The sequence below is a fragment of the Macrobrachium nipponense genome, chromosome 18 (assembly GCF_015104395.2).
Source record: "Macrobrachium nipponense isolate FS-2020 chromosome 18, ASM1510439v2, whole genome shotgun sequence".
Classification (NCBI taxonomy): Eukaryota; Metazoa; Arthropoda; class Malacostraca; order Decapoda; family Palaemonidae; genus Macrobrachium; species Macrobrachium nipponense.
Genome location: NC_087211.1, coordinates 34,861,872 through 34,874,111, shown reverse-complemented (window position 1 = coordinate 34,874,111; position 12,240 = coordinate 34,861,872).

The window sequence follows — 12,240 nt, the reverse complement described above, 5'->3', positions numbered from 1 at the left end:
TTGGGTTTTTTCTTATCACCTGCTTTGTCTTTAGCTTTGAGACCCATGGTTAATAATAAAATAGACAAAATAACACGAAAAATAGGCGCAAATACAACGAACTAAACAACGACGTGTTAACATGCAGCACCACAAACAAACAGACTGAACGCCATTTATCGGTCGCCTATACAACTAACACTCATCGCAAAATCGTATCTCAAATATTTCGTTGTATATCAAAGCTTGTATTTTTCGCAAATTTTGTTATATCTCAAAACATTCGTATATTAGGGCAATCGCATGTCAAGTTTCCAATGTAATTTGATCAGAGAGAGAGAGAGAGAGAGAGACGCTTTGGCAACAATGGTCTCGGGGATTGACGTAACGTTTATTTTCTGAACAGATAGGACAGAGAAGTGTTCGTTTCATTAAACGGCCTCTGACTCATGGCAGGAAATGTTTTGTTGATACTAATATATAAGCCTATTTAAAGATACATTTACTTTAATTAGTCTATATGATACGTAAATAGTAATCAGCTGTTCTTGTAGCCCTCAAGATTTTGCAAAATCACTCCAGGTTGTACATAAAACTTCAAGAATGTAGTGTCACCAGAGGATTACAATAGTTTTTACCTTCAAGAACCAGCATTCTTTTATGAAAATAACTCCAGGTTGTACATAAAACTACAGGAACAACATGTAGTGTAACCAAAGGATTACAAGTAAGGTTTTTATAACTTTTTATTAGTTTAAGACATATTTCCAAGCGTCGTTCCGGCTTACGACGATTTTCGGCTTACGACGCGTCTCAAGAACGGAACCCCCGTCGTAACCCGGGGACTGCCTGTAATCCCCTTTTCTGCACCAACCTACAGCGCTTGGTTTCAGGTGTCACTCTTGCTGATTTTGGAACACCCTATAAGAGTTAGATTTGGATGTATTTGTACAATTAACAAACCAGCATCTTTCTAGAACTATATCCTGTAGCTGCTAGGAAGAAAGCTACTGAAATACAGGAATATCAGTGAGATGATATTCCTGTTTTTCAGGAACTGTGCTGTAAAAACCTACATGAAGATGTAGGATCTTTCAGAGTCAAGGTTGCAAAACAATCATTGCTTACTCTGGTATGGTTTACTTATATGGCTGACAGGTAAAACTAATCCCTATTAATAATAAAAATAAGTCTTCCTTGACAATGAGTGTTTAGATGGTTAGGCTCTACATTTCATCCTAATAGGGGAATAGTGCTGATTGTGATGAGTGAATCAACATGGAGGGTAGCTCATAGTTAATGCCCAGTGCTTTGATGACAAAATGGCAAAGCCTTAATCTCTTGATAACAATTTCATTTTTTTCCTTCAATCAAAGTTATTTGTATATTGGAAAATTCTGTCCTTGAAACTTTGAAGGAGCCTGGAGTTGAACACCCCCTCATTATGGGACCACCTTGACGTGGTGAGGGGGCTCTCGAACCTCAGTAACCTCTTCCCAGGTTCGAACCCAAGAGTCCCATATGACATTATATATTTTTGAGTTAACTTCTGTGGACTTTTCCATTTTTGCCAATGGTTCTAGGAATAGAACACTCTGCATTCTATCCAGTTTGCCCATAATGTGATTAGGATGGGGATAATTGTATTATTGTAATACTCTTTGTCCTAGCAAGTGGGTTCTGCTTACACTTGGGCCATACTAATTATGTTATGCCATCCTCTTTTGGGGTAGGGTAGGGATGTGGACATTTGGGAGTCCTTTCTCATTTGTACCATTGGCAGAAGATTTAACTTCGCGAAGAGCTAATGATATCTCTTCAAGATTTTTTTTTTTTTTTTATAAATCTCAAAATTTATGTATATTGAAATAAATGATTTGAGTACCCCTGGGCCCCATGATGGAAAAACTATGGCACAGTTGATGACTATTGGCACGTCACTCCCGAATTTCCTTGGTACTGCCACAAGTAGTGAAAGTACTATAAATGACACAAAGGAACACCCTGTTCCAAGTAAAGCAGCAGAGCCAGAAAACCAAATAGCATAAATAAAAAAGAAACAAACAAAAATAAATTGGTAAACTCCCATATCGTAACAATGGAACCATATATGATGAACAATAATTTTGAATTAGAGACAAATAATCCTCCCAACAATACAAAAAAATATAAAAATAATGGACAAGCAACATACATAAAACAAGGACCAAAAAGAAACAAAAATTACTGACTTAATCCCACATTGGTACATTTTGGTGACCTCTTTGGACCAGATAACTGGTCAAGATTTCTAGTCCTCAATGCTGACAACACAATCCTCGTCAGCCTACTACAAAACAAATTACTACCATTTAAAATAAAATTCTTGGACAAAATAGAGAAGTTCGTCCTTTTGTTCCTAAACCACTACAATGTACACAGTGCTCAAGGTATGGACACACATACAAAAGATGCCGTAATAAGGCTATATGTGCAGTCTGTGCATCAGATGACCATACCACTAATTAGAACTGTATAAACCAAAATTTATCAATTGTGGACTAGCCCATCACTCGAAATCTAAGGAGTGCTCATTTTACCAATATAACACAGAACTTCAGTTGTTAATAAAGAGGACAGGAATGTCAGTCATGGAAGCCAGACTTGAGCTAAAAGTAAGAGGAGTTAATAATCCATCCAAAACCCCCACCTTTTCAAATGTGACCAAAAACCAAGACATCAAGCAGCACAATAACAAACAAGATAATATAAACATAGAAACTAAATTTCATAAAAATAAACTGTATATGCCTGACAAAAGTAAAATCACTATTTGTAAATTATATAACCAACCAAATTTCAATGCAAATTTTAGTGATTTTTCTGAACTTATTAGCAAAAGTATACAGGAACCCCTACTTATAGTAGATTTTAATGCACATAATCAATTATGGGATACTAAAAACCCCACTGACACATCCGGAATCAACATAGAAAAAACTATAATGAAACACAACCTGTGTTGTCTCAATGAAAGTGAATTCCCAACATATTTTTCAAATACACACCTAACCTTTTCTTCAATTGACATTTCATTATGTTCAAATGATGTAGCCAAGAAATTCGAATGGAACATCCTAGACGATTCATACACAAGTGACCATTTCCCAATCATTCTGAACTACTTAAGTAATATCAAAATATTGCCACCTACAAGATATAATATTCAAAAAGCTAACTGGGATAGATATTTCCTATACACACGAAACCTACCACCATTCCCGCATAACGAAGATCACAATACTACATGTGAATCCTTCTCAAACTTCATAATAAATGCTGCAGATAAAAGTATTCCAAAAACCAAATCACATTCCACAAAATCCCGTCCCATGGTGGAACCCAACCTTAACAACCTAAAGTAAAATAAAACATATATGGGGTCACAATCTAAATAGACTCAAAACTCGCCTTAAATCCCTCAACAAAATACCCTATATTATAAACATATTAAACAAAATAGTTATAACAAACATAACAATTAACCATATTAAACCACTATATAAAAAATATGCAGCCAAATTTAGAAAAACGGTAATGGCGGAAAAAATTGCATCATGGAAGAAATATGTCTCAAACATATCTTCAAACACATCCACAAGGGATATCTGGCAAAAGATAAGGAAAATCAATGGAAAACATATAAGACCTCCAAGAAGTGCAATACATTTAAATAGAAAAATATACCATGATACTTATGAAATATCAAATATAATTGGAAAGCATTTTGAAAACATCAGTGCTTACTCCAGCCTAGAAATACATTTTCAAAATACCAGGAAACAAAAAGAAAATATAATACTCAATTTTGAAACTCTTGAAGACCTGGAATATAATTATATTTTTAACTTGGATGAACTAGATAATGTCATCAACTCTTGTCATCCCTCCGCACCAGGATATGATAAAATATCATTTGAAATGATAGAAAAATGAGCTCCTATAGCTAAATCATATTTATTCAAATTTTATATTAGCATCTGGCTAAAACGTGTCTTTCCTGATAAATGGAAACATGCCATAATAATTCCAATAAGTAATCCAGGAAAGGATGCAATTAATCCATCCAATTATAGACCGATATCCCTAACAAGTTGCCTATGCAAAATCTTAGAAAAATTGTCAATGCACGATTAACGTATGTAATAACCAAAGAATCCATTTTAACACTAACACAATCTGGTTCAATAGCTGGTAGATCAACCCTAGATCCCTTAACACATTTAGAAGATCAATTATCAAAAAAGGCTTTGAACAAAAGAAATTAACAGTAGCTCTATTTTTTTATATAGAAAAAGCATACGATACAACATGGAAACATAACATCATGCAAAAACTCCACTCCAAGGGACTGAGAGGCCACTTACCAATATTTATTAAGAACTTTTTAACAAACAGAACTTTTCAAGTAAGAGTAGAAAATTCCTACTCAGTAATCTATAAACTGGAAGAAGGAATCCCTCAAGGTAGTGTCTTGAGCTGTACATTGTTTGCTTTAGCAATCAATGACATTACTATAAATTTACCAAGTGGTGTAAAAATCAGTTTATATGTTGATGACTTTGTTATTTACTATACGAGTAGTAATTTGAGACATGCTCATAGAGTTCTCAGTACTGCCATTTCAAATATATGTAGTTGGACAAATTCAGTTGGATTTAAATTTTCAACTGATAAAACAAAAGCAATCGTCTTCTACAAAGGCAAAAGATGGATGAAGAACCAAACAATCAAACTTCACCTGTATAGCACTGAAATACAATTTTGTACAAAAATCAAGTATCTAGGAGTGATATTTGATCAACATTTAAATTGGAAAGAGCACATCAAATACATTAAAGCCAAGGGCATCAAAGCCCTTGCCATATTAAAAAAGTTATCACACTAATTGGGGAGCAAAGCGAGACATTTTATTAATGATATACTATAAGGCAACAGTCTTATCCATAATAGATTACTGATGTTCAATATATTCATCCGCCTCAGAATCTGCATTAAAATCTCTCGATGCAGTGCACCATGAAGGCGTGCGATTGTGCACAGGAGCATTCCGATCGTCCCCAACAAGCTCGCTTCTGGTAGAGGCAGGTGTGTTGCCCTTAAAAGATCACCGTAATTTAATAACAATACGAAGAGGTCTTTCAATGCAAGCGGGATCGTCTCTGCAGCTGACTGCTTCCAATACTGTAATCCAGTAACAGCAGCTAATAGTACTAGCTCTTTCCCAAAAAGAGCTAAATACATAGTGAACTTGCATAACATGGATCCAATTTTTCACCCACCAATGGAATAGCCACCACCTACTCAAAAAGCAAATGACAAGTACAGAAATGTACCACCAACATGCTTTGGAGCACATTAGAAGAAAAGGAAACAAATTTATGGTATATACAGACGGCTCCAAAAATAATGTTGGAGTAGGAGCATCTGCATATTCGAAAAATATGTTAATGAAAAAAAGCCTACCTTTAATATCATCAGTATTTACTGCTGAAGTCACAGCCATACAGATGACTCTTGACATGATATCTGAGGCAAAAGCAAGTGTCTCTGTTATTTTCAGTGACTCACGTAGCGTTATAGATGCTATAAGACAGTATAAATCAGTAAACCAAATAGTGCAGGAAATACAAATAAAAATTCATCAACTCCTCCAATCAGGATTATCAATGGAAATATGTTGGATACCTGCACACGTGGGAATAAAAGGAAATGAAAATGCAGACTCAGCTGCCAAATCAGCCTGCACTATCCCTCCAACAATTACACATGCCCCAGTGTCAGACTGGATAACATCTGTTAAACCATTGATTTACCAAGACTGGAAAAGAGAATGGGCCTCAGTGCCAACAACAAATAAACTTAAAAAACATAAAAACTGAAGTGTATGCATGGAGGACATCCTCACAGGAGGATAGATCAAAAGAGGTGATCCTAGCAAGGCTCTGTATAGGACACACAATTCTCGCAAGGTCACTTAATGTCAACACCACATGCTGACCCAATAAAGTGTAACAGATGTCAAACACCCATGACAGGACAGCATTTACTTATTGAGTGACCAAATTGGACCCAACAAAGATCTATTTATATACGGAATTAAAAAATGAAAAGTATTCTTGCTGAAAGCAAAGATTTTTCAATATAACATCATAACTTTTTTAAGTAAGACAGGTTTCTCAAATAAAGTCTAATTTATTTATTTTCTTATTTTTTCTCAGGATTAATCCCTGAGAACCAGCCCGAGAAGAGTCTACTTGGGACTCAGAGGTCTGGAAAAACTAAGCCCTATTAATAATTAATAATAATACCATGCCCTCTGGTGCGTTGCTCACCAGTCTAAGCAACAACGAGAAAGCCGTCATCAGAAAAATAGAGAAGACTCTCTACAAGATTAATTGTGCTGAAGCAGCAACCATTTTCAACAAAACCTGTCTACGAGAGGGGTCTCCCTCCTTCCGAAATATTATTATTATTATTATTTGAAAATATTAATAAACTCATACATCTACCATAAAAATTCTCTCATCTCAGTAAGAGAGGAGTTATCCTTACATAGGTGAAATGGAAAGGTTATTTTTATCTCTTTAAAATACTACTACATACGAATTTTGTAAATATATTACTGTTATTATTATTATTATCATTATTATTATTAACAACTGAAAATATCAATAAACATATTACATACTAATACCATAAAAAATCTTTCATCTCAGTAAAAAAGAGAGAGAGAGAGAGAGAGAGAGAGAGAGAGAGAGAGACTTTATCTATGTTCTCTCAGATAATACTTCTAACACAAAACAGAGGGAGAGAGTTACCACTATGACATAATATCTTGTGTGGCAAAAGGAAAAGAGAGAGCGAGAGAGAGTTATCCTTATTTAAAAGAGTGAAATGGATAGATTATTGTATTTCTTTAAAATACTATCACATAATATGAATTTTGTAATTACAGTTGTATTAATATTATTACTATTTGAAAGTAGTAATAAACATATAGTACATGAACTATAAAAATTCTCTCATCTCAGTAAAAGAGAGAGAAATTACATGAACACTTAGTGGCAACAACACAACAGCTCCTCCCCCTCCTGTCACATTACTTGATATATTTGACAGCTTTAGTACCAGGAGTTATAGAGAGAAGACTGGGATTTCCTTCATTCTTACATAATTTTTTAAATTTATAAACTAACATCTTGCTAATTCACTATAGTATTTTCTTTAATGAATTGATATTATTGCTGTTTACATTAATGTCAATAATTTAAAATAGTAAATCATTTATTTATTATACTCAAAAACATACATCTCTGTAAGAGAGAGAGAGAGATCTAGCCATGAGGGAAAGTTGTGAATGACGCCAACATTATGTACAGTAAGTAATCGTTCTTTCCTGTACCCATCGTTGGGCTAATTGATTTAAACCGTTGCTATTTTAATGAAAGTGCAATTCAGTTTAAGTGATTTTTGTGTGTTTTTTGAGTGGTCGTGTGGCCATGTTAATTTCATGTAAATTTGAGATTATCACTTATGTTTGTGCGTCATTGTTTAATTCATTGTTAAAGTGATTTAGATTCTAGCTTTGTAATAAAATTGTTAAAATCCTCAGTATTTACCATTTGAGTTGTCTTTGTGCACAGGCTGGAACATGTCCCTTAAGGTAGGGCTATCAAGCGCCCCCCCCCTCCATCTGGCAGGAACCTGAAAACAGTCGCAATAACATTCGCAACATTTTGGTCCTTCATTGAACCGGATAGCCGTAAGTATCCAGTCTCAGAGCAATGGCAGCTAGATTATGGTATTCAACGTTTTAGTTTTGGGTCATTCACAACTACCCTCATGCCTTCCACATAATGAAGACGTGGAAGTATGAATGTATCGTAGGCCAAGCAGGCTAATATCAGATTTGTCCTTTAAAATGTTGCCCCTTCTGGTGATGGAGGTCGATCACTGTAACCTTGGCCATGTGCAATGCGGAAGAATGACTCTATTGAGCAGCGAACCGCTTCGGAGTAAACCCTTCAGAGTATCTTGCAAAGGAAAAGAACTTCAATGTGCAAATATGAGGTATTGTGCAGGTATAGAAATTGTGGTGTGAGACATGTGCCAATGAACCCTATAGTGTACCGCAAGGACGCTTGTGTGACAATGTCCATTTTGATTAGCATGTAAGAACCATTTTCTTGAACCATATCATGAGACTAATCCACAGTAAGAGGACCTGAAAAGTTGACTAGAGAAACTAAAGGAAAGTCAATGCTGGGTATTGAGCTAGTGTAATTTAACGTAACAAGAGTGGCATCATTTTCCTTACCCTTTAGTTTGATTGGAACCCATCTTTCCTGTAGAGTAAATAAAAATTGCTAACTTCCCGTGTTCAAAATGGTGGCCGCAGTAGAGACCCAGATTGACTCCCTTGTAGTTCTTCTGACGGCGACATTCACTTGAGCCGAAAGAAATCTGCTTGATTCTCTCAAGAAGGTTTATAAGAATTTGTTAGACAGAATTCAATCAACCGAGAAACAGTTGCGAACATTATATGTCACAGTCAAATTAGAGTCATCAATCGAAAGTAAAGTCATTAATGTCCTGGAAGATGCAGGCCAAGTTGTAACCTTGTTATTGAGTCATATCAGTATGTTGACTAGTGTAGAACAGCCAACAACACATTTACCACATCTCAAAGAGCTACCCCTCCCCACGTTTAAAGGTGAAAAAAGCGAATTCGCCACATTTACTGAGCTGTTTGATGCCCATGTGCATATAGATCTGATCTAGATGATGTTGCCAAGTATACCTATTTGTTAGGTTCATTAGAAGGAGAGCCGCTCAAGGTCGTCCAATCCTTGAGCGTAACAGCTGCAAACTACCAAATTGCCCATGATTTGCTTGAGAAATATTACAGCAACCAGCAGCAGATTAGTCATTCTGCATAGAAGGCTAGTCGATTTATTGTCCCCAAGTGCAACTATGTTGACCTTAAAAATTGCCGCATAGAACTAACTGTTTTAATCAAACAAATTAAACGATTGAGCGGATCCTCATTAGATCATGGCAAGTTATTAAGTTTTATCAACCAGAAGTTGTCACAAGGACAAGTCTATTCCAAGGTAGTTGAGTATCTGCGTAAATGTGATTTTTCATTGAACGAGTTGTTTGAAGCACTGAATTTCATTGTAAGGTTAATGGAGGATGATGCATTGCAGAAGGAAGAGGAATTGTTAACTGCCTGTAAGAAGGGGTCCGAAGTGAATGCTAACCATGCAACCGCTTGCCCATTCTGCAATGGCAATCACTCCGTGTCTCATTGTGCAAAGTACTTTACGGTGGCAGCTAAAAAAACATCAGTTAATTTTGAATAAGAAATGTTTCAACTGCCTAGTGTCAAGTCACACCAGTAGGCAATGTTAACGTAAAACATAATTGTAAGTTATGTGATGGACGACTTCACAGTTTGATTTGTGAGAAAGACAATGCACAACCCAGATCTGTCGTGCCCACCAACAACCCCAGTTATCAGTCCTCCTCAAAAACATCACAAGCAGTCTTGCCGCCTGTGAACCCAGGCACCAACCAAAGGATAAATCAAAGAACACAGCCAAAAGCCAAAGATGAGAAACCTTATGTAACTGCAAAGATGGTTATGGACGAGCCTTTGACCGAGTTGCCAGCTACCTTACTATTGTAATGCATTCACTCAATTGAACACGCTAGAGACGCAACTTGTGAAAGACCCTGAGGACTGAAGAGACTATGAGATGTCCTTCAGATGTATCTCGACGCCGGGTTCATTTCTGAAGTCACTGATTCAAAGATTGAGGGATATAACTTGCCCCACTTTGGGGTTAAGAGGCAGAGTCTCACGACTCCATTACGTATCATGTTCAATGCATCCTCTAAAGTCAAGGGAGAACTCATTAAATGATTGCCTTTATCCAGGTCCTAACTTATTTGAAATGCTATGTGATTTGCTCCTTAGGTTCCGACGCGATCCCCATGCATTAGTATCAGACATCAAAAGCTTTCCACAGAGTATTGTTACATCCCGATGATACTAAATATGCACGTTTTTTGTGGCGACGATAGCTGAAACGAGCGGCCATGTACACCTTTAACGTTGCAGTTTTTGGCATAACCAGTAGTCCTTATCTTTTGCGACAAGTGCTCCAAACCCATCTCCATGAGCGGGGACGGGAAGATATAATTAAATCTTTCTATGTCGATAATTATCTGCAGACATTTGTAGCCAGGGAACGAATGGACGAGGCCCACATACCTTTGACGGGGTGGGCAAGTAATTGTAGGGAGTTTGATCTGCAGATTGGTTGCAAGGAACCCGATGAAGTCAGTGTTTTGGGAATTAGTTCAAGGCCTAAGAATGTCCAGAGCTGTAGCGAATTGCATCTGTTTACTGACGCGTCAAGCAAAAGTTACAGAGCTGTAGCCTATGTCAGATAGAGATCCGAACACGTTAGTCTCTTGACTTCCAAAATGCGAGTCATGCCTCGGAAGCAAGCGAAACTGACAATTCCAAAGTTAGAATTTTATAGGATTATTGTTAGGATTTAGATTGAGAAACCATCTTTGTAAGTTGTTTAGTTTTACCACCATAGTGCTCAGGACTGATAGGAAAGTAGCTATTGCCTGGGAAGGTAGCTGCTCGGGAAGTAAAAACATATTCATTTCTAATCAAGTGGGGGAGATTCTTTTGATCCAACAGGAGTGTGGCATCGAGTTGAAGTATGTCCCCACAAAGCAGAATCCAGCTGACATCTTGACCCGAGGTTCAACATTGCACGATTTGAAAGTCAACCACCTGTGGCATGAAGGACCACCCTTTCTGCACAGTGAGGGGACCCCTGAACCATGTGTCGAAGAGGGAGAATCTCCAATCCGACAAAATGTGATCACAGCCGCCCTGAGAGAGCTCAGGGAAGAAGGAACTTTGGCGTGCCTGTGCCCACTCACATTAATAATTTTGTAAAACAATTATGCCTAGTCATGCGTAATGGCGTAATTTTCACCCAAAATAGATTAGTTGAAGTTACTAATACAAAGAATGAGTTAGTATTACTGCCCTCCAAAGGTACTTTAGCATCATTGTATCTCACCCATCTCCATGTAACTTGCATGCATTGTGGGGTTAATGTTCTAATAACTCTTTTCCTGCAGGAACGTTGGAGTCCTGGATTGAGGGCTACTGCCAAGAGAATAGTTGGGAGATGTAGGGCATGTGTGTTAGCCTTCAGACCTCTTCTCCAACAACCAACACCTCCACCCCTCCCGATCGATAGAGCACTGATAATATGTCTGTTCAAGAAGGTAGGAGTGAGTGAGACAGTACATGATGCAGGTATCTGACCGAAAGGGAAGGCTGCAGAAGAACAGAGAAAAAGGATGTCTGAGTGGGTAAGAGACGATCTGATTTAGTGTAGTGTATGTATTTGTTGAAAGTAAAGAGGTGAACTCTGAAAGTGTGTGCATTGAAAAAGAGTTCTGAAGGAGTTAGGACTGAGTCTCTGTTCTCTATATTCTGTTTTCTGTCGAGTCGTTGCATGCAAGCCGACCCTGCAGTCCATGACGAACTCAACAGAACGACTTGTATACGTGTTGATTTGTGAACTTTGTACATTTTGTAACTCTTACATTACACGGGAAAGAGCTCCCACCAAATGAAACTCTTGTACAAGTGTTTTTGGTATCTGTGATTGAACTAAATGAACATTTGAATTTGTAGGTCATAACAATCTTACTGTGTAAGTGATTTTCTGTTACTATTCTTGCCTTAATTGGCTGGTCTCGTGACATACTATATTTCCATCTTTTATGATTGCTGAATTACATATACATAATTGCATTAGTGTATTATTAAATTTTCTGCCACTGATGATGGCCCTGGTATGAGTATGCTCTGTGACAAGCACTGAGTGAGTTGCAAGTTCCTTAAAGAGGAATTTTGACTGTTTATTTCATGATTTTGCATTTATCAAGCTATGCTTGAGTGTTGCTATTGATGGTTTGAAATACATTGATGTTGATGAATCTAATTGTATGCTGGCATTGCTTTTGTGTGATTGCAGTTGCCATGATGTGCCCTGCACTGTTTGTCTATTGATGCCGTGACGTTATTCAGATTACATTTTGATATGATCCTACTGCCATTAGAGGGTCTGTATTGATGTGTTGCATGTTACCATGTGTTTATCATTGATTGAA